The sequence below is a fragment of the Excalfactoria chinensis genome, chromosome 2 (assembly GCF_039878825.1).
Source record: "Excalfactoria chinensis isolate bCotChi1 chromosome 2, bCotChi1.hap2, whole genome shotgun sequence".
NCBI classification, from domain to species: domain Eukaryota; kingdom Metazoa; phylum Chordata; class Aves; order Galliformes; family Phasianidae; genus Excalfactoria; species Excalfactoria chinensis.
Window position 1 is genome coordinate 115,228,219 of NC_092826.1, and position 27,933 is coordinate 115,256,151.

Here is a 27,933-nt window from a genome sequence, read left to right on the forward strand (position 1 = left end):
GCATCTCTACCTCTTGCTTCTCTCCTCAAGCTGATGCAATCCCTATTAGTTCTGCACAACCAATCATAGAACAGCCACAGGCTGCCAAGTTTTTGCAGAAAATCCATCCTTACAGCTAAGGGATTGCCAGCTGATGGGTACTTGGTATGTAACTGCCTTCTTCTCCAGCTATCGTGGCAGCCCTGTTTTGGGGTAGACAGCAGTGATATCGTTGCTTCTGTCATGACTGAAGACCTTGTCTTCCCTTCATCTTCACGCTATACTCTGTAATCACCTGAGATCCAAGCACATATGCATTATTTTTTTTTTTTTTTTCTGGCTACAATAAAAAACTCAATGCTGCCCCCTGCCAGAAATGCAGTAGAACTGGTCTTAAACTGCTTTTCCGTAATCCGCAAGTGCTGCACCTTTTTTTCTGTGGGCACTGCTCTTACCCACCACCAACCCCTACCACATCTGAGTTACCAGTAAGGCCAAGAAAGTGATCTCCTCTCTTTTCATAGCACATTCTATGTGTTCGGCCTGTGGCAGTGATGGAGAGCGCATGCCATCCACCCGGCTATTTACAGTGACTGCAAGCTAAAGGAAGGCCTAATGAAAAGAAGATATATTGCTACCCAGGTATAAAAAGAGAAATAGTGCTGTTACTGCCTGTGTTTATTGCAGTTTAAGTGGGAGAATATGTGGCACTCCTTTAAACTCTCATTAAGCTGCCATGCAGGATGACTTGCTATCTCACCAAGCCTAGTCCTGTGTGCCTGGGACATGGTTATGGTGCTGCCCAGACCTCTGCCCATGGGTGGGTTCAGCACAACAGCAGAACCTATTCCCCATAAGGAGAGAAAACACAGCTCTTAGTAACATGGCTGCTAAATCACAGAATCATTAATACTGGAAAAGACCTTTAAGATCATCTAGTCCAGCTGCCAGCCCAGCCCCGCTATGCCCACTGACCACGTCCCTCAGTGCCACATCCACACGGGTCTTGAACACCTCCAAAGATGGTGACTGCACCACCTCCCTGGGCAGCCTGTGCCACTGCAGCACCGCTCCCTCTGAGAGGAAATTCTTCCTAATACCCAACCTGAACCTCCCCTGGTGCAATCTGAGGTCATTCCCGCCCATCCCATCACTGTTATCTGGGAGAAGAGGCCGACCCCCACCTCACCACAGCCTCCTTTCAGGCAGTTGCAGAGAGCCATCAGGTCTCCCCTGAGCCTCTTATTTTCCAGACTGGTCAATCCCAGCTCCCTCAGCTGCTCCCCACGAGACTTGTGCTCCAGACCCCTCACAGCTACATTGCCATTCTCTGGACACGCTCTGGTGCCTCAAAGACTTTGTTGCAGTGAGCAGCAAACAAACCAAGTCACCCAGCATGGTCCCAGCACAGTGCCATCACAGGGATGGGATCAGGTTCTTTTGTTATTCTGGTGAGACCACAGACTGCAGTTGTATGGATTTTGAGAACTTGTGAGTGATATACACACACTGGGCACCCCACAGCTCCCCTGTGTACATCTGAGACCTTTGCTCTGTCCCTATGTCCCACAGACATATGAGATTTCTCCGCATCCCAGAGATGGCCAGGAAGGGCTGGAGAGGGCAAAAAGGGTCTGGAGAGGGGCATGAACACACGGCCCACACCTGGACTCCATTATTCCACCTCCCTAAAAATCCCCTGCCAAGGCCACCCCCTCAACCCAGCCATCCTTGGGAAGGTGCAGAGGTCGTGGAAAGATATTCCCCAGTGCTTACTAAAGGTTTAACTTGGCTTCGTGGTGAGTCACAGAAACTACAGAAAGGCAACTCACCGGGGAAATCAAAAGGAGTAATTAAGAGAACAGTAATTAAAGATGTATCCTAAGAGATCCTGTACGTGACATCCGTGCCAGACAGCAGAGCTTTCTAGGCGTGAGCGCTTACCTTGCCCACCCTGGACTGCAGGAGCTGGGGAGAGATGCAGCCACAAAGTTGCCATGGCTACAGATGCACAAACCTGGGAGCTAGGATCAGCCCTGCCCCATGCTGCCCAGAGCTCAGCTCCCAGCTGCAGCTGTGTGACTGACCCTGAGCTGCACAGTGTAAAAAGAAAGAACGCCTCGAAGTCTTAACAGCTTTGAGGGTAGGAAAGTAGACAGATTTGAGAAGATGTTTTAATATATGCACACTGTACAGTGTGTGGGGAGGAATATGCATCACGTTATTGAACTGTAAATGGAGGCACTCATTTTGCGGTCCTCATTCTGTATCCAAAATTTCTGCTTAGCTTTATTTGTGCCACCTTCTCTCCTACAGGTACCTGCATTCAGCCAGCAGAAATGTTCTAGAAGTAAAACTGTGTGTCTGCATACCAGAAGGGAGTTCTAACACAGGATGGAGTTCTAACACACGGAGTTCTATCACAGCAAACCCCTCCATACTAATCACTGCATGCTAGCAGAGCATATTAACAGTGCGTTAGATTCCATCAACAGCTGATTTTCTTTGCGTACAAAGTGCCAGCCACAAAAATATGTGGTCTGATCGGAGTAGAGATGATGGCTGCACAATAACCACTTGAACATACTTTCCACACTATTTTCCAACATAAATCCTAGTGATAAAAGCATAAGAAACTGCCAAGGGTTTTAACATCATGGTGCTTATTGCACACAGTAAGAAAACCGGATTTCACTGTCTGAATGCTTTCCCAAGGGCACGCTGAGACACAGACGAGTTTTAGGATGGCAGTAGTAAAACCCAGCCTCACTTTTCAGGTCTGTGGGCAGATCTGTTTGCTGGGTCTATAAGAACAAGCAATGGGTAGAACCAGAGCTGAGTCCTGTCTCTGAGGCTCCCACCACCATCCTTGTCCCAGCCACCAAAGACATAATGGAGCCATGCTGCTCTTGTGGCAGTGGGGTCTCTTTCCCCCTCCTCCCACATATATGCATGTGGGACAGAACCTGATGTGCCCCTTGCAGAGCTGTGGCTTTTGGACAGTTAGTAAGCCCCGCTGATGTATGTGGGTGCAGTGTGTTGTGGGCAGGCTGCATGGAGGTGCAGCAAGGGAGCTGGAGCTGGTCCTGGGGGGAAGAGGGAACCAAATGGCAGCTCCTTCTGCTCAAAAACGGGAGCGTTCTTTTCTTTTCCAAAACACAGGTTTTTAATTCCTATATGTGGTATGAAAGGTAAAACAGTTTTCCTTGGCAGAGCCAGAAATGCCTGCTATGCAGGTGATAATGGATCATAACACAGAACAAGCCCAACATCCAGGACTGCTCTGAGTGTCAGCAAACCTGTTACAATTAGGAGTTTGTAGGCAGTGAATGTTCTGGCAGCATCTGGCTGGAAAGCATTTCAACTGCTGAGCTGGCCCCAGCACTTGAGCATCACATGAGCCCAAATTAGCGAAGCAGACACTGTCCTCTCATAAGTGATCACACTTTATCCATGGCACGCTGCTAGATTTCTCCACAAGCAAGCCCTGCTCAGCCATGCACGGGATGCCCTTGTCACAAAGGGGACAACTCACACTGCTCCGTGGCAACTGAAATGGGTGCTAAAAGCTTAACTCACCCACTGGGCTTTTCACTCTGAAAATCGAGGTTTCGTAACCAGCCATTTCCCAAAACCTGATTGTTTCTGAGCAGCTCCTTTTCTCCGACTACCCAGGCATTTAATTGCATGGCAAATCGAGCTCAGTGCCTGCACTCCTTGCATGTGTTTTGGTGCTTCCATCAGCCCCATTGCCTTTCCTAATTGAGACATAGCTTTTCCCTTGAATTGCTGGAGTATCAGCAGGGGGCATCACTGCCTGTGGCTGCCTGCTCTCATAGAGCTGTCTGGGATTACGTTCCTCCAAGAAAACCTGTGCCCGTGAACCTGTCGAGTGGCTACTGGAGCATGAAGCCCACACCTCTGGGTAAATCTAATAGGAATTAACAGCCCAAGTGTGACAGCCACAGCTGAGAGAATGGCACCATAACCATCTTGTTAGATAAACTCGCTATTTGAAGATGTGATCTGTGGCATAAACACATCCATAAAGCTCCCTTCAGCAGAGTTAGGATGTTTAAAGCTCAGATGAGTTTTGTGTGCAGCTTCTTTTCTACGCAAAATATCATGTTTCATAACAAAGGACTGAAGGAGAGCAATATAGTCTTCTGCAAGTTAGATTAGAAGACAGTAACACATCTCAAGGTTTACACCCAAGAGAGTGATTGCAGTTTTCCATTAAAAACACTCAGATTTTGAAAAGAGATAAAATCCATTCACTTTTCTGGTTGTAAAGGGGGGTGAATTTAAACTCAAAGCTGGAATTCGTCTTTGACCCAAAATGAGATTTTAATGCCTTGGCTTTGCTTACTAAAGACTTGTATTAAAGCCATGGGACAAAAATGCTAATCCAATACTTTCCATCTTCTTGGAGTCTCTGTTTGGAAGATCTCATTCCCCAGCTATACCCTGGGGTTGTTCTGGGCAGAAGGGCACTCCGCAAGGCAGACTGAACAGATGGTCCCATGTGTCTGTAAACAGCTGTGTATTTAGCCAGAGCCACTATGGAAGGGCTGGAATTATTTCTGTTGTGTTGCCTTCTCTATGGAGCAGCTCAGTCATTAACTCCACAAAGGAGCACAGGAGAAAAGCCCCTGCTGTAATGTCAGATCTGCATCCCATGGGGAAAAAGGGCAAGGGACTGTGCCATCCTTCAGACTGGAATGCAGCCAGGAAAAACCTCGCAGGCCTCCTTACCTGGTGCTTTATTCAAGAAAGGAGCCAGCACCATCTGACTTGGGAAGAGATACGAGAAAGCCCAGTACTGATGCTATGAAGGCTAGTTCTGTTAGGCTGCGAGCTTTTGAACACTTAAAATGCTATGTTGCTGGTGAATGCAACTCTTGGCTGTGCTAGCTCTCCATATGGCAGTGACCTGTTTCAGGCTGATAATAAATAAAGCCAACGATCAACCAACAATTGTAAAGAATTTGCATGTGTAAATCAAACTCAAAGGAAAGAATCCACTTCCCATTTATCAGTTTGCATGTTTACTGCATAGTGTATGTCCCACACCAAGAATTACTCATTCCTGGCAGCCTTCATAGCCACAGAGCACAGCAATCGGAATCACACTTTCTAAACAAGTCCAGCACTTCACCTTGCACAGTCATAGAATCGTAGAATCATAGAATATTCCCAGTTGGAAGGGACCCATAAGGATCATCAAGTCCAATGATCCACATGCTTACTGCCAACCTCACCCGTGAGGAACTGGTTCAGGTAAAACCTATGAGATGTCACACCAGCTGTCAGGTCTGACTCTAATGAGAGCATCCCTTTACAAGATGCATAATTTTTGCATGTGGAAAAAGGATTAAAGCTGTTTCACCACTGGGTGCAACTGCCTAAGCTCATTGCTGTGCCAATGTGCAGATGTTCCTTTGATGCAACCTTTTTCTACTCCACGCAGCAGGTTAGTTAGGTTGTCTGTGAAGAAAATGGAGAGAGACCCAGTGGGGACCTGAAGTGCTGTGTGTTTGTTGTCATCCACCTCACTCATCGGAATATCGCATGAGCTGATGTGTCTGTGAGTTGTTTTTATCTGATGCAGTTGCTGGCTGTAAGAAGTCACATAATCGAAGAGAGAGGGCAGGTTTGAAATCCACAACTGAAATCCAAACGCCACAACAGGATGAGCTTAATTTCCTAGATCATTTCAGGCGTGAAGCAGAAGGTGACCCCACGGAAATCATTTTAATAACATAAATGAGATGGGATGTGGCAACTGTAAGTGAGGGAGAAGGGAGAAGGCAGCCCTCCTTCCCTGGGGGCTCCGTCTGCTTCATCTGGAGATGATTTTTCCATCAGTGCAAAGCGTGGAGTGGGAGGGCTGGGCTTTGTCAGGAGAATGCTGCTGTCTGAAAGCTGCTCTGCCTTCCCATGACATTAGCATGTGGAGATGAACACTGTGGATAAAAATGCCCCCAAATGGGCATGCTCCTGGGTCAGCATCAGCTGGGCAGGCAGGACTGCCAGCTCCACCACTCCCTCACAGCCTGGTCCTTGGTGAGGAGACAAAGTGCAGAGAGAGAATTTGCTTCGTGGTCACTGAAGGAAGGTAACACAATCTAAGCTATGGACTGTATGCTGGGAAAGGGTTCACGTTGTATGAAAAGTACTGTCAGAGCTCAGCCATCAGGCGAAGCAGGAATGGTAATCTATGTACAGATCTCAAGCCCTTGCTATGGAGGTATGAGATATAAAACTGCTTGAGCTAGTTTCAAAACTGGTGACAAGGCCACCTGTTCAAATTAGGCATCCTGAAACACACTCTAGCCTCGAGCAATAAATATTTCCCTGAGAGGTACAGATGGAAACTTAGGAGCCACAACACAAGCACACAAGAAAAGTAAGGCAAATATTCTACTCAGCACAAGTTGGCAGAAAGAACTCTTAGAAATCCTATCCCTGAAGAGCTCAAGGATAAAGGAAAGAAATACTCAGGAACGAGAGATGGAACATTTGAAAGTAGAGGACACCGCATCAGTATTTGCCATCAGCAGCCTGAAGTTAACTGCTTTTTGATTGTGTTACAAACACATACAGAAATAAAGGAAATTACTCCTTAGTGAAGACTCTGTTTTGTTATTTTATCAAAGAAAAATGATATTTCAATTTGCCACTTGCTAAAGTTGTTAGTTTCGACAAGCAGTGGGTACTCCCATGGCACTGAAGCCCAGCTGACACATCACCTCGGCACTTTTAGCCATGTAAATACTGCTTATATACCATCGTAATGGTATTTAATTTAGTTTGCAAAATCAGGAGCTTAAGGTTTGGTGAGGACACAGCTGCAGCCTTAATTCATCCCCTTGTGTGTATAGAAAGAAATCAGTTTGTATGTATGAGCAGCTTATAGGAAGTGGGAGGAGTAATGGATAAATGGACAAAAAGGTACTCACAGCATGAACTGTTAAATTATACTTCCTCATATGTATATAGGAAGGCAAGGGCAGTTGCATCAGCCCAGACCAAAGGTTCACCCGGAAGCAGTCAGATTTTAGCTTGCAACAGTTTGGTGCATATACATGGGCATCATACATCTGTTGTATGTCTCCTATCTAAGAATAACCCCTGGGAGTGCACAGCCCAGTGGGTGCTGCCTGCACCCCTCTGAAAGGGCTGCCTTCATTGCACACCTGCCAGGCAGCACACGTGTAAGAGGCAGTCAGCGAGCCCCCCTCGCTCTGACACCATGTTTGCACAGGACTCAAGCCCACCTCCTCCCATTTCCTAACACAGTTCTCCACCTCAGCAGTTAGCCGTATCCCGGTGTTGTTATTTACAGCAGGCAGATTACAGAGCACCAGAAATAGCAAAGCATCATCCATTCAGTCGCTGAGCAATGTGAGGTACTAAGAATGATGAATCCTCCCTACCCAGACAAGAAATGATTGATTTGAATAATTGCCTGAGAATATTCACATGACACTCAAACACAGTCACTGTCATGATTACCAATGTCTCTGTTCCTCACAGTGAGTCTATAATTGGCATAAGTGTCTCAGATAATTTATACAGCAACACGATTTTCACACTTTCCCAGTTCTGGATAGTTGCTAATATTTCATGTGACAGTCACTTTATCATACAAAGGGAGCTTTCACAAGCTTTTGGCACATCTATTGATGCCGACTGTCACTGAATTTCTCCATTTCCCTGTCTTTTATTCATTGTCACTAGTAACTACCTATTCCTTCTTTGTGTCCAGGAGATTAGACACAGTATTAGGTCAGTACAAGTCGTTTCCTTTATTTAAGAGAAAGACCTATTTGCCATTTCACTATTTGCCATTTCACACACAAATCTAGTTACGATTGTGTTAACAGGGAAAATTCTTTGTTTCTCAAGTCCATCTAAATGACTAAAGTATGACAAAGGACGTATTTGCTTATTTAACAGTTCTATATCCTCCTAAGAAGAAGACTACTTCAAAACTCATCAGGTGCTGTTGCCACTCCATGGGAAAATAGCTGCTCTCCCTTCAGCTCTTCTGTCTCTCCAGCACACATGCCACATGTTGTTCCCTTCTCTCATCACTGAGATCTGATTGCTGGGGCAGAAAACAAGACTGTTCTCTCTGGTTTGTTCTCTCCAGATTGATCTCTCTAACTAAATTACTGGATAGCCCAAACTGACACTCTTAGAAGTTTTTCCAGTCTCTCCATAGACACCGTATTTGCTTTAACAGCATATGTACTCTTTTTACTTCATTTTACCTGCCATACAAGAGGCAAAGCCTTAAACTTCCTTGGCAGCCCCAGCAATTTCCTAGTCCTTGGTCTGCAGAGCAAATCATGGGGATCCCAGTTGCCCTTCTGGGGCACCCAGTACCCTCCCCAGCACACACACCACTCACTTCAGGGCAGTGCTGCTCAGCAGCCACGGCAGATTCTTGATCTCATTTTTCACTCTTGCATGTACTAGCTATCAGCATGTGAAAAACTGCTACTGGGGCTAAGTACTCATCATGATACAACTATTACTGGCTGTCAGGTTCATCAGAGAGTGGCTGCTTGGATTTGTCAAATAAGAGGCATTTTAACGAATTTGGCTCTTTGGAAGGAACAAAGTGTCTATCCTGTCCATACACATTCATATACCTGCAGTAGAATGGCATTAATATGCATCAGTCCTTTAGCAAATTACACAGATCTGCAAGAGATGTTTGAGGCGTGTAGCACTTTCAAAATCCTTAGTTCTGCTCTCTCTCCTGTCTGCATTTTGAACATGCCGAGCAAATGTGCGGAGCCTTTAGTCCCAAATGGTTTCCCTGACGTTTCTGGCTGAAGCAATGCTCTTTGGCAGGATGATCAGGCAGCAGCGCGGTCCACGGATGTTGCTTATTACCTTTTGCAAAGCTTGAATCACTGATGCTAATCCAAAATTGTTTGAGTTTTACATACAGACTGGCTGCCCCATAGGCTCTGTTGAGCTGTGATTACACCGCACACAAGCTGCCACATACTTTGGTTTCCTGCATGTCCACCCAGCTAATCATTTACAAAGCTCATATTTAAAAAATCCAGGTGGCTCAAACCCAGCAAGTTGCTGGCAACAACGTGTATGAATGGTTCTCTCTTTCCTGGCATATAAGTGTTAACAGCTCGAGTGCCCACCGAATGCATATTTGTGCAGTACATATGGAAATGGTGAAAACTAACAGAGAGAGGAGGCAGTAGAGAAGGAAAACAGACCAAAGAGCTGAGGCAACACTGCACAGAAACACACACCGGGGTGCTCTGTCACCAATTGGACATATATGAATGTTGCCAGAGATAAATGTGTCGCTTAAAACTCGCTCAGCTCCTTTCTGTGCTCCTGCAGGTAGCTGACTTGCTTTGCAGCACGGTCCTTCAGACATGTGGGGCTGCAAGCAGCCTGAACACAAGGGCTGTCTGCTCTGTCAGATCACAATGGTGTTGTCCTTGCAGCCTGGCTAGGTTCTCTCTGAAAAATCAACACAAAATAGAGCATAAAAAAACCTAAAAGCGGCCTTCCCTTCCTCTCTCCAATCTGACAACTGCTCACCTAAATCTCCCCACCACTGATCCACCTGTCCTCCAAGGGCTGTGTTACCACATCCAGCCACCAAGCCCCATTCCCTGTGCAGGTCAGCCCAGTCCAGATAATGGATGATGCCTCAGGAAGAAAGCAGAGAGCACTTAAGGCTTTCAACAAGAGTGCTGGGTGTTGTAAAACCAGCGGTTTAAGCGTCTACAGAGGCACCTGCTTGGTTTTATGAGTGGTACATTTATGAGCAGCTCGGATTTCCTGTTGATGCACTGCCTTAATGTCAGCTACCCCCAGCCTGAGGCAAAGCTCCTTCCCAGTCACAACAGAGAAGCTGATAGATCTGGATGACTTCATTTGATCCAGGCTGGGAGTGCTGCAGTCCAGCATGCTGATGCTCATGAGCAGGAACATCACACGGCAGCGTCTCTGCTGGAAGGAGGTAGCTCTTCATATCAAGCCCTGTTATTTTCTCACTAAAAGAGGTCGCACACAGAAAGGGAGCTTTAAAACAAAGCTGAAAGGTGAGGATGCATGAAATCGAGACATTTCAAAGTTTGCCTATGTTGAGGCTATCGCTTTGTCTATTAGGCTGTAAAAATCGGCTCAGCAGTCCCAGCTCCTTACTGTGGGCCCACCCTACCCCAGTGTCCTGGAAGCCTATTTGTTCCTTGAGCAGTCCTACAGCTCCCACAACGCCTTCCGCCGCGCCGCGCATGCGCCGCCGTCCCGCTCTCAGCACACGGCCGGCAAGGGGCTGCCCGCCTCCTCTCCCGCCTTCCCCCGCCCCCCGCCGCCGCCGCCGGAGGAGGCGGTAGGGGCGGCGCGGCGGGGCCGGCCGGGTGCAGCCGCTGGTGCCGAGAGCGGCAGGTGAGCGGGCGCGGCGGGGCCCGGCCGCAGGGGGGCGCCACGGTGCGGGGCCGCGGGCCGGGTTCCACCTGCGGGCGGCTGACGGGGGGAAGGGAGGAGAACGGGGCGGGGGGTGCGGGGTGCCGCTCCTTCCGTATAGCCGATCGGCGGGGAGCGGCAGAGGGAGGAGAGGGCGGCAGTGGGGCTGCAGAGGGCGAACTCGGAGGCGTGGATCGTGGAGACTTCTCTCCTTCCAATCCGGGAGCGAAAGTAGCCCGCGGGCTTGGCAGGAGAGGGCGTTGATGAGTGCTTATGGAGGGAGCGGCGTGCTCGGGACGGGCTTCCGTCGGAGCCGTGCGATTACAGCACTAATAACTTCCTTAGAGGTCAGGTGCAGCTGGATTAGGCACACCGAGTCCACCAAGCATGTAATTATGTTCTCTTTACAATGTTCACTCGTGCCCGAGCGCCTCGGGAGTCCTCTGCATACCTGCTGTAGCTTCGTGAGCTCACCAGCCCTTCTAGGTTTGGCCCCAGCTAATGTGAATGCTGAATTAATTGCCTGCTGCCCCTTTTAATTACCGTGTGCTGACTAAGCATGGTGGCAAAGTTTTTAGGCTGCGTGTCGGTGTGAAACATATTACACCTGCAAGCTCTGAGCTCTGGCTCAGCAGTCTACTTATGGTCACCGCATTCACTGTCTTTCTTCTGTCCCCTCTGGGTTAACCCAGTGCCTAAGTGTGCTGTGAGGATAATGGCTGCTGCCTCAGCAACGTGTGGAGACCATCTCTGCTCTGGTGCTGATCATAATGACTGTATCTGAACAACTGGTGAACGCGAGGGAACATATTGGTGTTTTCACACCAGCACCATAGTTGGATAACTATTGACAAATGCTGACTTTATCATGGTGGTTTCTGACTCAGGAGGATCTGTTGAGTTTGGTAATACAGCAGTAACGATGCCTTTTAATAGCAGTCTCCAACACTTAAAGTGGCTGAGCTGAAGGATCGGCTTGTGTTAGCCTTCCAGAGTTGAGAACCAGAAGAGCTCTCCTCCGGGACGACCTTCTCTCCCAAGCACATGGGATGTATGCTGACACGTTGGCTGAAAGACAGGGTGTTCATTTTGCAGTGTCACTTTCCCAAGTGTGGTGGATACCAAATGCGGGAGCTCAGAATAGGATTCCTGCTTTGCAGTCTGCTGCTTTGCAGAAGCACGCTGTGAGCGGTTTGTGATTCCGAGGCGGTGGTTTTACTCAGTCTACCCTTATTGTTTAATTAGCTGTCATAAAAGCTGGCGTTCGGCATCCAATGTTTGTGAAGTGTGCTGTGAACACACCCTGGGTACCTGGTTAATGTTTGGCCATCATTTACCTGGAGCCCGCTATCTGTTAAGCAGCGCACAAAATGGAAGGAATACATGCAAGTGTTGTCCTGGTTATATTTTCAAGCTGACTGAGAACTTGTTGAGGTTGTCTTAAATCATCTGACAATTGGGCACTCTCCTTCTCGTTGTTCTGCTATAAATGTTGCTTCGAAGTCTTCTGTGAGCGCTGTTGGTTTGAACAGGTCCCGGTGACAGCAGCCCACGTTCAGTTACTGTTCCCTAGGGTTTTCTTTCAGCAGATTTATATCTGGCCTGTGCTCTGACATAGAGAGGCCTTTGAGAGGTGTTTTAAAACGTTCATTGTCAGAGATACTGCACTTGTAAAACCATCATTTTATTCAAACAAGCAGAGCCACGGATAACTTCTCTCAGCAGAAGACCTGCTCTCTGTTCAGCGTGGCTTTTGCAACCAGAGCCTCTCCAGGCTGTGGAGGAGCAGATTTTTCTAGGAAGTAGTGGAGAAAGGCAGGAATAATTGTGAAAAGAAGAGCGGTAAGCCACAGAGCTCGACCCCATCACCAGTTAGAGGTCCTCATCTGTGCAAATAGCATCGTGCCTTCTCACGATTGGGGCACACGTTTCTATGGTCATCACCATAGAGCGCTGCAGAATTGAGACTTGTGATTAGAGGTGGTGAGCTGAGTGGGTTTGTGGGTCCATAAAATTTGGGGACGTTTGGGCTAAGAAAGGTTGTAATGGACACAAATAGTCATAGAATAGCAGAGTCATTAAGGTTGGAAAAGCCTGGTCCAGCTGCCAACTTAAATGTCCTTACTGCATTGAGGGACCCAAATCTGAACACAACATTCAAGGTGCAACCTCACAAGTACCAAGCACAGAGGGACAATCACCTGCCTGCTCCTGCTGGCTGCATTTCTGATACAAGCCAGGATGCCATTGGCCTTCTTTACTGCCTGAGAACGCTGCTGGCTAATGGGCAGTCGGCTGTCCTCTAACACACCCTGATCCTTTTGCTTGTGCAGCTTTTCATCCACTCTGCCCCACGCCTGTAGTGTTGCATGGGATTGCTGTTACCAACATGCAGGACGCGATGCTCGGTCTTGTTAGAGCTCATATGGTTGAACTCAGACCATCAATCCAACCCGCCCAGATCCTTTGTAGGGCCTTCTTACCTTCAACGCTTCCTCCCAGCTTGTCTTCTGTAAACTCGCTGAGGGTGCACTCAATCCCCTTGTTCAGATCATCAGTCAAGATTCTAAACATACATGAGGAACAACCTTTGTGACTAGTCACCAGGTGGATTTAACTCCATTCACCAATACTTCCTCCATTTTCTGCCCACTCTCCAGAGGCAGCACTGCCCGAGGGCCTTTGCCCAGTTGGCACCGAGTGCTTGCTGACAGTTACTGGCTTAGCCAGATGGATGCATGCTACAGGGGCTCTTCTCCTCTAGACCTTCTCCTCTTGCTCATCAGCTCCCACACTTTCCTGCCTCCATCCCTGAAGCTGCCTCTCCCCACACTGGTGTGAGCTACTAGGTGTGAGGGGAAGCAGGTTTCTTTCCTTACACACTAAGCATGCAGGCTGGCCTGGCTGTGCAGGTAGCAGAAAGGTGGCCTCTCGCATTTAGTCACACTAGGCAGCCCTCAGCTCTGCCCATGCTCAGAGCTGCAAGCAAGGCACTGAACTCAGCATGGTGGAATTTAAGCTGTGAGTTTTCAAAGCCAATTACTGGACACAGGCTGGGTCTGATGAGCTCGGGTTTCATTACCTGTCTCCTGGGAGTGCTGAGCTGCACAACTCACCTTTGCAGAGATCAGATTCTCCTCTGTGATGTTATTAGGTGCTTTCAAAATAGCTTCATCAATCCATTTTAAAAGAACTGGTCTGCTCTGATAACAATGCCTGCTGGTACTTTGCCAGAAAAGGGCTTGTCACTTTTCCTCCTGTCACATATGCAACTTCTGCCCTATATAGGAACAGCTTAAAAAAAGACTGCAGGATGACCACCAGCCTAACGTAAAGATTTACTTTGTGTCTGTGCGTGTAACCTATACTTATTTCATTGCATGCTGGGAAGCAACCAGACAAATAATACTGAACAGTTCCAGTCTTTCTGAGGATCTGGAAAGTAGACGTGTGTTTGTGCATACCAGTAGTATCAGGAGGGAAATGCAGATGCATGGCATACCTAGTAACTCCATTTATATGGAGCAACAGCTATATTCTAATTTACCCATTTCTCTGCTACTTTCTGAGCAGATGGTATTTTTGAAAAGGTCTATTAATTCTGTGAGAATTTGATAATGGCTAATTGCTGGGGGATCAGAAGTGAGCAGCAGTCAAAGCCAACTCCTGACTACTCCGTGCTCCGCAGCCTCATTTGTAAGCTGCTCTCCTCGTGGCAGTCCTTGCTTAAGAGTATTCACCAGTGTCCTCAGCGTAAATTGGGGACTTGTTGATAGCTCTTGATTAATTGAACTGTGCTCCATGAACAAGACACACGCTATCACAGGGAAGAGTGTGGGGAAGGTCACGTCTTGTAGGACCAAGTACACTGGGAATCAGAGGGCCCCGATGCCTCTTTATCACTTGTTTCTCATTCCTTTCCCTTTTTCCCCCTTTTCCTTTCTGTTGCGCTCCCTGTCACCTTGCCTTTCACTTAGGTCTGTTCGTGTTCTTTGAGCTCCTGCCTGTGTGTTTGTAGCAGGGGTCACAAGTGCTCTGACATCAAAGGATCGCGTTTCAAAATTACAACTTTTCCTTTGAACAAGGAGGAAAAAAGGTTCCTGGTTACTATGGCGATGGGCGCTATAGAAGTGCCTATAAATAAATAACGTAAACAGCTGATTGTTGGACTTTGGTTTGCGGTATTTTCGCTTTGCTAACCAGATAATTAAATATCAAAATAGAAGGAGGTGATATTTCACCAGTTTTATTCCATAGATACTGTTTTTATGCCTTCACCTTTACAGGGCTCCTGCTGAAAACATTTAAATGGCATGTTATTTTGTTCTGCCTCTAGAAATGTGATGTTTCGGAAAATCTTAGTCTAGTATTTATGGAAAAACTTCCAAGCATTAAAGAGGTGGTATCCATTTTATGTTTAATCAGAACATACACTTCGGGCTAAATGCCCGTTCGTATCTCTAAGAAACTATTATATGTTGTCACAACACTTACGTTCCATTCTGGAATGTCAGAAAATGTCATTATGTTCCTCTGCAGTATTTGAAACCCCACCAGTATACAGCAGCAAAACTTACAAAGTGTGTAATGGAAATAAATTCTTTAGGGGAAAGAAAATGGTTGTTTCAAATACACAGAAATAGGTATTCAACTAAATGCCTTTTACTACAGGGCTTGTATAATTGTGAGGACGGGGATGCTTCATGATTTTTTTTCCCCCAGTTAAACACAGTTGCTTTTCAAAGAGCAAAGCATACATTTGTAGTGTGTAATGAAGGCAGGGGAAGAACTGGAGCAAAGCAAGGCAAGGCAAGACCTGTGCAGTAACAGGCAGTGATATAGTAAAGTAGGAGGCATTACTTTTGGAGCATCCCTTGTGTGAGAGCAACGTGGAGTTGGGTAGGGTGGGGAATGGGAGCAGGTTAGAAGCCTGCAGCTACTTGCAGGCTGAACAGCTTGGGTTTGGTGTTACTAGAGGCCATGCAGATGCCAGAGCAGGGCCTGGCTCCCAAAACATTAAGAGTTTTCTCAGTTGGAAATCATTACCACTGTGCATTGCTTTTAACACTGACATATTTATTGAGATGTCTCCTCTTAGGGTAGGAATAATGCATATTGCTATTGATGACAGGACAAGCTGGTGAGGACAAAAGGTGGAGCTGTTGCTTGTCTCATTGCCTGGAACAGATAGGATAAAAGGGGAAACAGTGCATATACCAAATCTATTTCTTTCTTTTTCTTGCTGGAGTTGTTCGTATGCGTCTGCTTTTTTTCCTTCATAGGTGTTTTTTTTCTTTCTTTTTTTTTTTTTTTTTTTTTTTCGTTTCTTTCTTTTTTTCTTTTGGTCTCATTTTCTGTTAATCGTTGGATATGATCCAGAACCATCTGTTGGAATTTGCCGATGTCACATCTGGGTATCCTGATGTATTGCCTATCAAGTTATATTGTGTGTTCAGATGAGTTTCTCGTATGATGTGTTGACAGCTGCTGACAGTCCTGAGATGAGAAGCTGGAAGCCTGGGAGAAGAAAAGGGAGGGGCAGAGTTAGCCTTTAAAATGTAGCCTTGATTGCTTTTGATGGGTGGGTTTTCATTTGTGGTCCCTATGGTTGACTTCTTTTTTACATAAAGAAAGGGGAATGAATGAACTTCAAACCTAAGATACTGTAATTAACTTACAAGATTTCTAGTCCACTCCTACCTTTGCCATCTCTTTTTGTCTCTGATACTGGGTTCCTCAATCTCCTTCAGTCCGTGTCTCTATTTGTAGATGCTCTCTCACTTACTTGAATTGCAGCCTTTCCTACTTCCTTTATTTCCCAGTTATTCCCCTCTCCTCCTTTAGAAAGTAGATCTCCAAATGCTTCATATCTTAATAGAATCCCAATATCCAAAACCCTATCATCCTACTTTGGAGCTGAAGAAGCATTTGGACAATGGTCTCAGGCACGGTTTGATTTTTGGATGATCCTGTGTGGAGCCAGGTGCCACTCTCCATCATCTTTGTGGGTTCCTTCCAGCTCAGGGTATTCTATGATTCTAAATCTTAACCATCCTGTATGAAAATCAGTAAGTTTTTTGCAGACCTTTGCAGACAGATCACATGTGCCAAAGCAGTAAGCACCTCAGAAATAACTACAGTGATGTTTTTCTTGATGGCTTACTACTCAAATAATGAAAGCAAAAAATGTTTTGTTTTTGTGCAGAGCTATACAGTATATTTGTATTTCCTTAGGCACCAACAAAAATGATGCTGTACTATGTAAACCAGAATCCAAACGTCATACAGACAGTGCATTTTCTGTTCTGCACTTCTTTCCTGCTTTGATTGCTCTGAGTAGCAATTAGACCAGGGCTGAGATAAGTTTTCCAGCTTGTTATCATTCTTCATTTTTAGATTGGCTAGATCAATAGAGAAATGATTTGTGTTTAAACACGAATCTTAGCTTGTATTGTATTGGTAGAAAGCTTAATACAGGTGTTTATGAATGGGCTGTTTGTGAGATTGCACATGCAGGTGAGGTGAGTTCCCTCTCCCTCCCAAAGCCCAGATGGTTGTATGGGGCCTCCTGGTAGCACAGGCATTGGCAAAGTTGGAATTTGCCCTTGGAAGGGAAAATCTTAACTCTATGGAAGTTTGAAGGTAAAGACATCAGACCCCTAAGCTGAGCGAGTTTGCCAAGGAAGAAGCTGAAAAGCACTTACTTGCCTCTCCTTGTTCTTTCTGGCAGTGCTGGGGCATGAATAGTTTTTCTTTGGTGTTTCTTCCTGGCTTGAAGATTGATGCCTTTCTGTAGCAGTACGGAGATGTTTTAAAGTTATGAGGGCATGAGTATGAGGAAGAACAATCACTGCTTCTTGCTGTGATCTTCTGCAGCTGTGAGTATTGGATGAGGCCAACTGGAAGTAATCCAGCTCTTGTGCTGTTGAACATGAGGGACTGGGGAGTGCAAGGGTCAGTGTAAGGGTACAGCAATTCTCCACAGTGGTGGTGGGTTGTGTGGCACAGAGCCTTTTTCTCATAGTTATCAAGCAGCAGCTCAACTACGCGCAGAAGTGGACTTTGGAGGAAACCCCCTAGATGGAATCTGGCCAAGTTCTCTGCTTGTAACATGTTTGATAGCACTGCAGGGAGCTGAGGCTGGTCTTCAGTCCTTAAATACATTAAATTAACTCTGAGTGAACTTGCTGGGAAAAGGGTAATGAAGCAGGTCAGAAATGGGATGTGTGTGCTCAAGCACATGCAGCAGGCTTAGTACTCCAGGCGGCATTCCCGCAGGCATGTGGCTGGGGAGCAGCCGGGTCATGGAGCGCGCTGTGCTGCTCATTAAATGCAGTGCAGTCCTCAGATACAGCCGAAATCACTTGTCCAGCTACAAAAGATAAAGTCAGCCGCAAGGAGAGCAATCCCATCGGGAGAAACTTGTGAGAGGAACGGGCTGCAATCTGCCGTAATGCTCACTGTGTCGGGCATGTAGTAGGCAGCACCCTCTCAGGGAGTGCCTGAGCTCATTGCAGCCAAAACTTCAACAGCTGATAGCAGAGACTGATGGAAATCTTGACACGCTTGTTCTGTCGTTTCAGGTGCAGGCAGGTGCCAAGTGGAGCTGCAGCGTGATTGACGTTGCGCGGTGCTTCATCTTTATTTCATGCGACGAGGAGGTGGGAGGGTGGAGATTGCTTGAAGTGCCTGGCTAGAGACAGAACGTAATTTATCACTGTTCATTTGTCTGGGGGGTTACGCGGCCCATATATAATTTAGAAAAATGTTTAAAAAATAAGGATCTGTTGTCTTTAAAATCACTTGGCGCTCAAGTCTGTTAGCTTAATCTAATTTCTGTGATACATAAATGCACTGCTGTGCGTTTCATTTTTATTCTGTGTGTACAGTATAAACAATATGCTTAAAAGGAAACAAGAAAGTGTGTTTAAATAGTACTGATAAAACCAAGCCCTTCGCAATCTCAGAGTAGTGTGAATTTTCCATATTTAGGGTGAAAGATGTGGAATTGCACCTGGATTTAGCCTTGTCAGTTCTCCTGAGATCATATTTAACATGAATGCTCTTGTCACATGGTCTGCAAGTGGACTTCTTCTGATTCGAGTGTGCTGCTGATGCTCTACAGCTAAATTGAGAGAGCAGACAGGGATGCCTCTGTCTTCTGCCTTGCTGTGAGGAAATGATTTTTTGTGTGTGAACTGGTACAGATGAGACCCGAATGGCTTGGTGTTTTCTATCTTATGTCTATGCACTTCCCTTTCTTGCTTTGATGCTCTGCCCGTGCCTGCTAAAGATCATCATAATGCCATGTCTGGGGTAGGCTGGTATGGTGTGGTTTGGCACGAGGGGCTGGAAATATTATCATAGAATCATACCATAGACTGTCCCAAGTTGGAAGGGGTCCATAATGATCATCAAGTCCAACTCCTGAAGGAGAGAGTGAGGATGTTACAAGACAGTGCATAGCATATGCAGAGGTTCTCCATGATTTACAGACAAGCCCCTTCCCCTCTTGCCCAGTGTAAAGAAGAACTCTGGGCAGAAGTTCTGTATATTCATATATTGGCTTGTTTTCTACGGGCTTGAGAAATGCAGTTCTCCAAAAGGTTTCCAGAGGAGGAATTCCTTTTTTCCTGGTTCCTGCTGGCTCTGCAATGACCCGAGTGAGTCTCGATCTTTTCTTCATCTGGCCCCTACTCCGGTTGTCCTTTGGCTGCTTTGTTTTCTCTTCTCCATTTTTAGTTCGCTTCCATAACATGTTTCTTGCTCTTTTCTGTGGCATATTTTCTTCCTGAGGAAGCAGCGTATTCTGTGCATCGGATGCTGTCTGCATGCTCCTGTTGGTGTGAAGCCTCCTGTCCCCTTGAGCTTCTGGTGGGGAGGGGCACAGCATTTGTGTGTGCAGATGGAAATATTTTTATTGCTGATTTCTTTTTTTAGTGCTGAATTAGATACCATCCCTCACGTGTCCTTGAGCCTTCAGAAGAGATATGGGGACTGACTGCTTCTGATGCACTGATTTTATAGCATCATTTATTTTCCCTGAATTACCTCTGCCTGGTCCTGTAACACCGCAGCTGGCACTGCAATTCTCATATCCATCTCCTGTGTTATAAGTGATATTCTTTACTTTGTGCAGTACAATAAGGTCTTAGGGTCAGCACTGGAAATTCCTTAGTGCTTTACTGATTGATGTAGATCAAAAAGATAATTTCCCACTCTGGTATTTTTTTACCTTTGGAGCTGTCTTTGAAGGTTGTACATTCTTCTGCTGTACTTCCTTTGTGAAAGTGACTTCTTTTTGCTCTCTCTTTCCTTCTTGTCAATTTCCTTTCTTCCTTGCCTTTGTTTCAATCTCATGTTTACTATATTGTTTGTTTAGTTTTGTTTCTTTCTGTGAGAGGAACACACCTGAGTTTGATAGTCTATTTGGGCTTAACTTGGGAGTTTTCTTAGAAATGCCGTGTATATTAAGAGCTCGGTTGTTTGTCCCTTTAGTTCTTCAAGCTTTCTCCCTCAGCAGCGGAAGCATTTCACTATCCAGCCTTCAGCTTTCATTACCATTTGATTGGTTTGTTTAGCAATAGGGATCAGCATATAAGTTTAAGGACCAATAGCAAAAGGAATCAGTGAGTGCTAATTCTAAAACCTTCCATTTCAACTTTGTGTGTGAACAGCCTTGTTTTCTTTTAATTCTGCTTCACAAGAAGCACTGGAGTCATAATAGACTACTGACCTTTGCAGTTCACCAGGGGCAAGAACATTTTCCTCACATTTTCATGTATATTGTTTTGGAAGTTGTTCACTAACAAGCAATGGAGATTTTCCAAGCTGGGGAAAAACAGGTAAGGGGCAGCCAAAAGTCTCAGTGATAATGGTGATGATGGAGAAGTGAGGATAAAGTAAATGGGTGTACGACCATCCTAAATGCAACCACGGACGCCCAGAGGGACAGCAGCATATATTAATGAGTTCTGGGAAAAGAATGAATATGTATGCCAATGTACTGCATGTGTGTATTAACTGTTTAAATGTAGAACCTGAATTCTGTGAGCCCGCATTTGTTTGTCACATCTTCTGATACATATCCTGAGGAATAAAGGAATACTTCTTTCTAACACCATGTTGGAGATAGGGGTTTCCTTCCTGGATTCTGGATGACACAGTCATCAGTAGATGATGTCTTTCCTAAAGATCCCTGTATGGATCCACGTGGCTACCACTGAAAAATAAGCGGATTCTGAAGCTTTGCTCTTCCCCTTTTAGGGCTTTTTGTCTTCCAACCAGTATAAAATACTGTAGTGACTGCAAAAATACCCTAAAGAAATTTGAAGCCTCCTTGCTCTGTCCTTTTGGCCCAGAAAAGGCTCTCCTTATTTTGGACTCTTCTGAAGAGGAATGCTTTCCATTGTCTATGACTTGGATGCGGTGGGTCTTATGTTTGCTTCTGGCAAACAGATAATGGAATTTAGGTACAGGATGACAGCCGTCCATTGCATTGGACAGTCACTTGATGAGCCTTTGATGGACTGGAAATGGGCTAGCTGTGAATTGCTTCATGTCTTAGTTTGCTGTTGCTTTCTTTCCCCTCTTCCAGTTTGACCCCCTGTAAAGTAAATAGATTGGAGCTTTCAAGGTTTGTGAATTGAAATCCCTCTGTACTGGCAAGAATAATTTCCAGTGCTTGCTGTCTGGGTAAATGAGCCTTTCACTCGAAAAGGTCTTCCAGAAGGGCATGCAACACTAGACTCGTCACCTCTTCTTTACTTTGTACTGACTTGCCATATCACTGAGGCTTGGAACTTGATGATCCCTGAGGTCCCTTCCAACCCAAACCATTCTGTGATTCTATGATCATAAGCTCCCTTGTGTGAGCCAAACCAGACTGAGGCAGTATTAATTGCGTTGTGGATGTATTTCAGTTTTGTTGTGAACTACTCATTCTTCTTCATAAAGTGCAGTGGATGGGAGGAGCGGAGGGAGGGGACAGGGGGAGGAATGTAAAATATAAAGGTGTACAGAAATTAATGTGCTGCGTAATTTCCTCTTTTAGAAAGATGGAGAGAAACACCTGGGTAAGTAGGTTAGCAGACCTCCACACACAGATGAAATACTACCCTTTCTAACAGACACGCTGGAATCACTCTGAGGCAGTCACTTATTCGGCACTAAAAGTATATGACCAAATTCATTTTGAGGAGACATGAGGTGGTTTCTTGTGTGTGTGTATTTTTACTGCCTACAGCTAAGTTAGGACCCTTGGTGCTTATCACTTTTTAATGATCTGTTCTTACCCCTGTTCCTTGCTTCTGGCTGTTTGTTCTTTACTACGTAGGTTATTACCCATGTTCACACAGAGACCCGAGAATTAATAGAAAATGGTGACTGGAGTTGCCTTCCCCTTCCCTTTTCCTGTAAGGTTATCTGGGACAGTTTCACATACATTTATATACAGCTTCACGGCTTTTGACAGTGTTACCATTGTGTATAAAACATCAACCAGGAAGCTAGCAGATTATTGGAATAAGTTTTTTAACTTAATAGTGCATCATCTGTTAATGCAAGCATCAAGAGCAATATGCAGACTATAGATTAACTGTAATATTTTATTATGAATTCTGTACTAGTCATACATGCACATATATTTACACATATATATTTAGCATAGAGGTCACAAAGACAAGTCTCCAAGAAGCACTCTTAGTCCTTGCTTAATTTATGTGCATATCTTTGTCCCGTTGGAACACAGGGCTCTTCAGTACATGCTTGTTTTTAATCATTGAATGTATTCAAGTAAATTGGAGAGGAAGGGTTTTATTTTAGTATATTTTGTCCCCTGGATGGTAAAGAAATAGTGGTCTTTTTGTGTTACGTTAAGAACATTAAGTCAGTTACCAAAATGGCAGTTTCCTAGTCAGCCTCTGACTCGGGTGCTTTCTCCTTGCACATACTTGCTGCATTAATACAGGTGCAGATGGAGTCTTCGTAGTTGCAAGAGGAGCTTTTTGTGGCTGTAGTTCTGATCTCTTTGCCTGAGAAGAAGGGTTGGCTATCTCAGCAAGCTTTTCCCAGCAACTTCCAGGACAGCTTATAAGTAGTTCATTCTGCCATGGAGATGCTGGAGCAGGGTGAGTCAAAGCTGGAGAGAGTGCCTGAGATTATGTGTATCCCTCATCTCTGACCCCTCTGGACCGAAGATGAGTCTGCCTGCCCACGGCTGATATCTATGTATAATTGAGTCTTTCATCCAAGGTCACAAGAACCATCCCGTATGAGAATGGCTCTGACAGTATGTGTGTTTTCACTACGGCTCATCTTGGTGATTCTTGGCAAGTGAGAGGGGTTTGACCTGCTCCTTCCCTTCCCATGCTTGGGTAACACTGCAGGGCTATTGAAATTGGCCTGACAGCTTTTGCGAGGAATGGCTGTGTCAGCAGCAATGATAGCAAAAGTCTGGAGTTGGAGAAGCACATCTCGATGAAGGATGCTGCTGGCGGTGCCTTTGATGTCTTGAAATAGTGTGTGAAGTAGCTGAAATACTGTGTAAAGTAGCTGCTCTCCTTGACTTCATGAATGTTTTCATGTGGATCCAGAGCTGCACATAAGCAGTGGGGTCAGGTGTTTTCAAATGCAGCTGTTTTAAACAGCAGTTGGTTTAATAAGCTTATGTTGCTCTTCTCTGAGTGACAGTCAGGTTACCTTTCAATTATTATTATAAGAGATTCTCCTTCTCAGATGCTTGACTCAGCGTTTGACTCAACAGACACAGCAGATCTTGCTGGTGGGAAAGAAGAGAAATGAGCTGCTGCGGCAAGGCTGGGGAAGGGATCTCCCATCACTGAGGGGCCACCAGTGAAAGGAAACCTCACTAGTACCTTTATACTACAGATGTTTCCCTCCCAGTGTAACATCTGCCTCTCCTCAGAAAGTTTTGCCCCCACGTGTCTATTAAGCGTCACTTCAGCTATTTATATGGCCGTTATAACATCCACAGAGGTGGGGTGAGGAGCGCTGCAGAGGAATGCAGATTGATTTGCTGGTAGGATTTACAGGGCAAAAATTAACCCCTTATTTTTGTTACTATTGAAATAAATGGAACGGTAAGCCTTAAACAAAAACCTCTCAAATCAGGCTTGAATTTTGTCCTCTTGCTACCGTGCCCTTGATAAATAAGCCTAGATTCAATTGTCCTTCTGTGAATTTTCTGTCTGCCAAGGGCACGAAGAAGTTCTTTGTAGCTACTGAACTGTAAATTGTTGCATATGACACCTGGAGGACTTGGCGTGGTCTTGTACAAGTAACTCGGTGTATTCATCACACTTCCCCTATTGCGTGCAGCGGTTCATATTGAAGCTGAGAAAGATGATTCATGCTGCTTTCTTCTCTCCCCCTTGTCAGGAGTGGCAGTAGCCCTCAGAGCAGCATTTGAATCGGTAAATGCTTGGCCCACAGCCATGAGCTGCTCCTGCCCTGCCGAGCCCTCTGATGGTACTGTAATCAGATGAGAGATGAGATAAGAATTGTTCTTTTCCACAGGGAAAAACAGTCCAGGATATTTAAGTACTAATAAAAAATAATTTTAGGGGAGTTTTTAAACTGGTCAGAGGATATTTTTCAGTCCTGTGGCCTATGCTGTCAGATAAGGCGCTCTTTCTGCTCAGAGTTGTTTCAGATGATTCATGAGATCTTAGGCTCTGTACTGAATCTTTGAGTATTAGCAGCTCTGGGATGAGCTGCCTACCCAGAACATGCATGTTTTGCACTCCCTTAGCATCAACCCAGATGGGTATGCTAGAGGGGGTTGCCTCTGGGATGGAACACATCTCCTACAAGGGCAGGCTGGGAGAGTTGAGGCTGTGCAGCCTGGAGAAGGCTGCAGGGAGACCTGAGAACGGGTTTTCAGTATCTAGAATGGGGCTGTAAGGAAGGAGACAGACTCTTTAATACAGTCTGTTGTGACAGGAAAGAGGAAATAGTTTCAACCTGAAAGAGAGGAGATTTAGATTGGACATAAGGGAGAAGTTTTTCACAGTAAGGGTGGTGAGGTACTGGCACAGGTTGTCCAGAGAGGTGATGGGTGCCCCATCACTGGTGACACTCAAGGTCAGGCTGGACAGGGTTCTGAGCACCTGATGTAGCTGTAGGTGTCCCTTTTCATTGCAGGGGAGTTGGAGTAGATAACATCCAAGGGTCCCCTCCAATTCAAATGGTTCTGTGGTGCTATGATATTCAGTAATACTGTGCTCCTTGTAGCTGTTAATTTTACACTGCAATAATATGAATGGAGTTGGGGTACATGATGGCTGCATCCCTTTAACATGGGAGTCTGTGCTGTACCGGTTTGCAAGGGGGTACTGGAGGTAAAACAGTCTATTTGCAATCTGGAGACTCAAAATGGCAGTAAATCTTTTTATTTCCCCTGATTTGATTTAGCTTCTCCTTTGCCTTGGCTCTGAACTACCTTCCTGTCATGCTGCTGTGCTATGCACCTCCAGGCATTTGTCAGAGACTGCCTAATTGAAGCACACTCCCCAGCTTGGATCGAAACTGCTATTTTGATCAGGTTTGTAGGCGCTGTTACAGCCTCCCCATGGAGTTCTCTCTGTGAAGTACAATAACTTTGTCTTGTGGCTTTTGGTTCTCCATAGTTGTTAGGAGTGGACAAAGTCTCTGAACAGAGCAGAAAGTGGAAGCTCAGGGCACAGGCAGCTGCAGGGGACGGTGCTGCTGTAATCCTGCTTGTGAGCAGTGGTGTTCTCATCGGTGCTGGAGCAGCTGTGGCCCATTCACATGAGTGCATAATCCAGAAAATACAGTGTAGTGCTTGAAGATCTCACCCTCTGTTCTTCACGTACTTCCTCATTTGATAGCTCTTCTCCCATATACATCCTTCAAAGTGCATGAGAATTCTGTTTTTTAACCTAAAAGGCAAGTTTTATTCCTCTGCTATTTTTCTTCTTTTATATACTCAACCCCTTCTGCTAAGATGTTCAAATTCAAGGATGCTTTTCCTTTCAAGAGCTGCTTTCTGTTGTGGTAATAGCATCTTCATGTCCTGAGATGTCCATAAGACTTGCTGGTTATGACTGCCCTGTTTGTTTCAATAGGCAGGAGGAAGGGACTCTCTTCCCCTCCACCCTTCAAAAGTCAGGAGCTGTGGTCCAGGCTGACAGGACTTCCAGCTTCAGGCTGAGGCCCTTCAGTTTCCCTAAGCCATAGCAGCATTATCTAATCTCAGGTAGTCATGAACAATACCCAAGAGTCTCACAAACAGTGTTTGACCCATGTCTATCTAAGTGAATGTTGTTTACTTGCCAAGCTACTCTTACAAGCATGAATTATCATTATCTCAGCCTCTTTTATAAGCTTGGGAGTATATCTTGTTTGAAGCAGTTGAGCAAAGTAGGGTTTGGCCATTGAGTTCCCTTTCAGAAAATACCTCTCTTGCTGTTGAAATATATCGTTGTTGGGGAATTTTCAGTGATTGGCTGAAGTCCTGGGCCTTTTGACATCAGCTTTAATGCTACCCTGTGAAGAATCGAAATGTCAGATCCTTTGTGTGTGGAGTCCTGATTTTTCTTGGTGTCCAGAAACCCAGTGCTGCCTTTATCTCCTTGCATATTTATTAACACAAGGACATTTTTTTGTCAGTTCTTTTCAGGCATGAATTTTTTTCTTGTGCTCTCAAACTGAGATGTACTTTTGGCTGAAAAGCACTGCAGGAAGAACAATTTCTTGTAGAGTGTACTTCTAGGCTTATAAATAATATATGTCATAACTTGGAGTGACGCAGGCACCCCTGAAACATATACGTGCAAGGCAGAGATTCAGTAAATAACAACTTACCCGCTGTTTGTCAGTCCTAAACCAAAAGGGGTCTATTCAGACTTCTTTGCTGGCTCGATAAGTTTGGGTTGTGCTGTATAGCTTTGTAGGAGTCCAAAAATGTTAACTGTTTTTCTTTTGTGATGCTGTTTTTGGAGGTTGCAACTTTGTGAGGCGCATTAAATATTTATCAAACTCTTAATGGGGTTTGAATAGGCTGTGTTGGTTCAGAACTGACTTGCAGTAGGCTGATGGTGCTGATTATTTGGGAAGAACTCGGGGCTGCCACGCTCAGTATGTTATAGTGCAGCTGTAAATGACAATTAGTTGTAATTTCGGAGTTGTTAGATTTATTTGCCTTTTTTTTCCCCCTCTAATGAAATAATGTTCAGTTCACTTACCCAGTGGTGTGACAGATTGACTATGGAGCCCTTGCCAGGGCTGGGATTTAGCTGTCTGACTAAATGTGATGCAAGAAATTGTACTTGTGAAATCTATGCAAGTACGTCATTGCGGGAGTAGAGGAGGAGCTTATTCATAAACGAAAGACCAGTCTGTAAGCACTGTGTTTCCTTCTCCAATAAAATCAAAGCTTAACTCAAAAAAAGAGCCCATTATGGTATCTCTGAGTTATCAGGGTTCCCTCCAGTAAAGTCTCTGACCAGAGGTGGACTTAGTGAAAAGGCTCCCGGTAGCATCAGTGAAGCTAGGTTATGCACTGGGGCTTTCTGGAGTTTAGAGGACACAAAATCAAGGTGTTTCTTAGGTGAAATCTACTACAGATCTTACTGAATTCCTTGTTTTTGAAAGCTCAGAGGAAAAAATGTTTGGCTTGTTCCACAGCAGACTGAAGCTTTGAGCTCACTGAGGCCAGAGGGCAGTAAGATGGGTTAAAAAGAGAAAGGTAGCCCTGGATATCCTTAGTTCTCAGAGGACCGGGTGGTGGCACTGGGGATCTCTTCTGTTTGCTCTTGTTTTTATATATTTCCCCCAAGCAAGCTGAGTCCCTTTTGGGTCCTTTCAGGTAGAGGGTGGGCATAGGCTCATGCTATCCCTCAGAGCCCTCTTTGAGGTGGCACAGGCTGGAAAATGGGGTACTGAAGTAGATGACACCTTGTCCTCTTAATCCTAGCAGCTGTTAATGTTTCCAAGTTGAGCAGAACCGTTTTACTTATCCTGTACAAAAAAAATGTAGAGATTTAAAAGTGGTACACCAGAGCAGATGAGAAAATGTGTTTTATTTCTGTGATGCCCTAGTTTAGTGGATAGCACAGTTCTGTTTATTCATCACGCTGGCAGGCTTAGCTTTGGAGGTCTAGCTTTGTGAAGAACCTTTTGTCCATTTTGCAGAATGTTATTTGGGTTTATCCTTTGTTTCTTTCAGCTTATTTTTTCTTGTGCATTTGGCTTTTAAATGGCACTCAGAAACCCGAGGTTATAAATACTGAGGTATTACAGTATTTCTGAGCATGCGTGATGCTGGATGACACCCACCTTCCTCAGCAGTGATGGTGCTGGGGCTGTTTAGGTTTGAGGCCTAATGTGTAATAACCCAAGACACTGATGGATCTTTGCCCCCAAGGTTTTAGGTCCTGCAGTACTTCATAGGATGAGAGAGAATGGCCTCAAATTGCACCAGGGGATGTTCAGGTTGGAAATTAGAAAGCA

The 27,933-nt window shown here is 45.3% G+C and overlaps 1 protein-coding gene across 3 annotated transcripts in view; it reads left to right on the top strand.

Annotated features, from left to right (window-relative positions):
• The first annotated feature begins 10,280 nt into the window (after positions 1–10,280).
• Positions 10,281–27,933, top strand: part of POMGNT2 (protein O-linked mannose N-acetylglucosaminyltransferase 2 (beta 1,4-)) — a 29,765-nt gene continuing 12,112 nt past the window's right edge. Inside the window, exons 1-3 of one of the 3 annotated variants that reach the window (XM_072330318.1) lie at positions 10,281–10,422; positions 17,171–17,318; positions 18,024–18,146. The gene's annotated coding sequence lies outside the window, so the exon portion shown is untranslated. The remainder of the gene's footprint in view (positions 10,423–17,170; positions 17,319–18,023; positions 18,147–27,933) is intronic. The other 2 variants (XM_072330319.1, XM_072330317.1) reach the window with 2 other exon arrangements.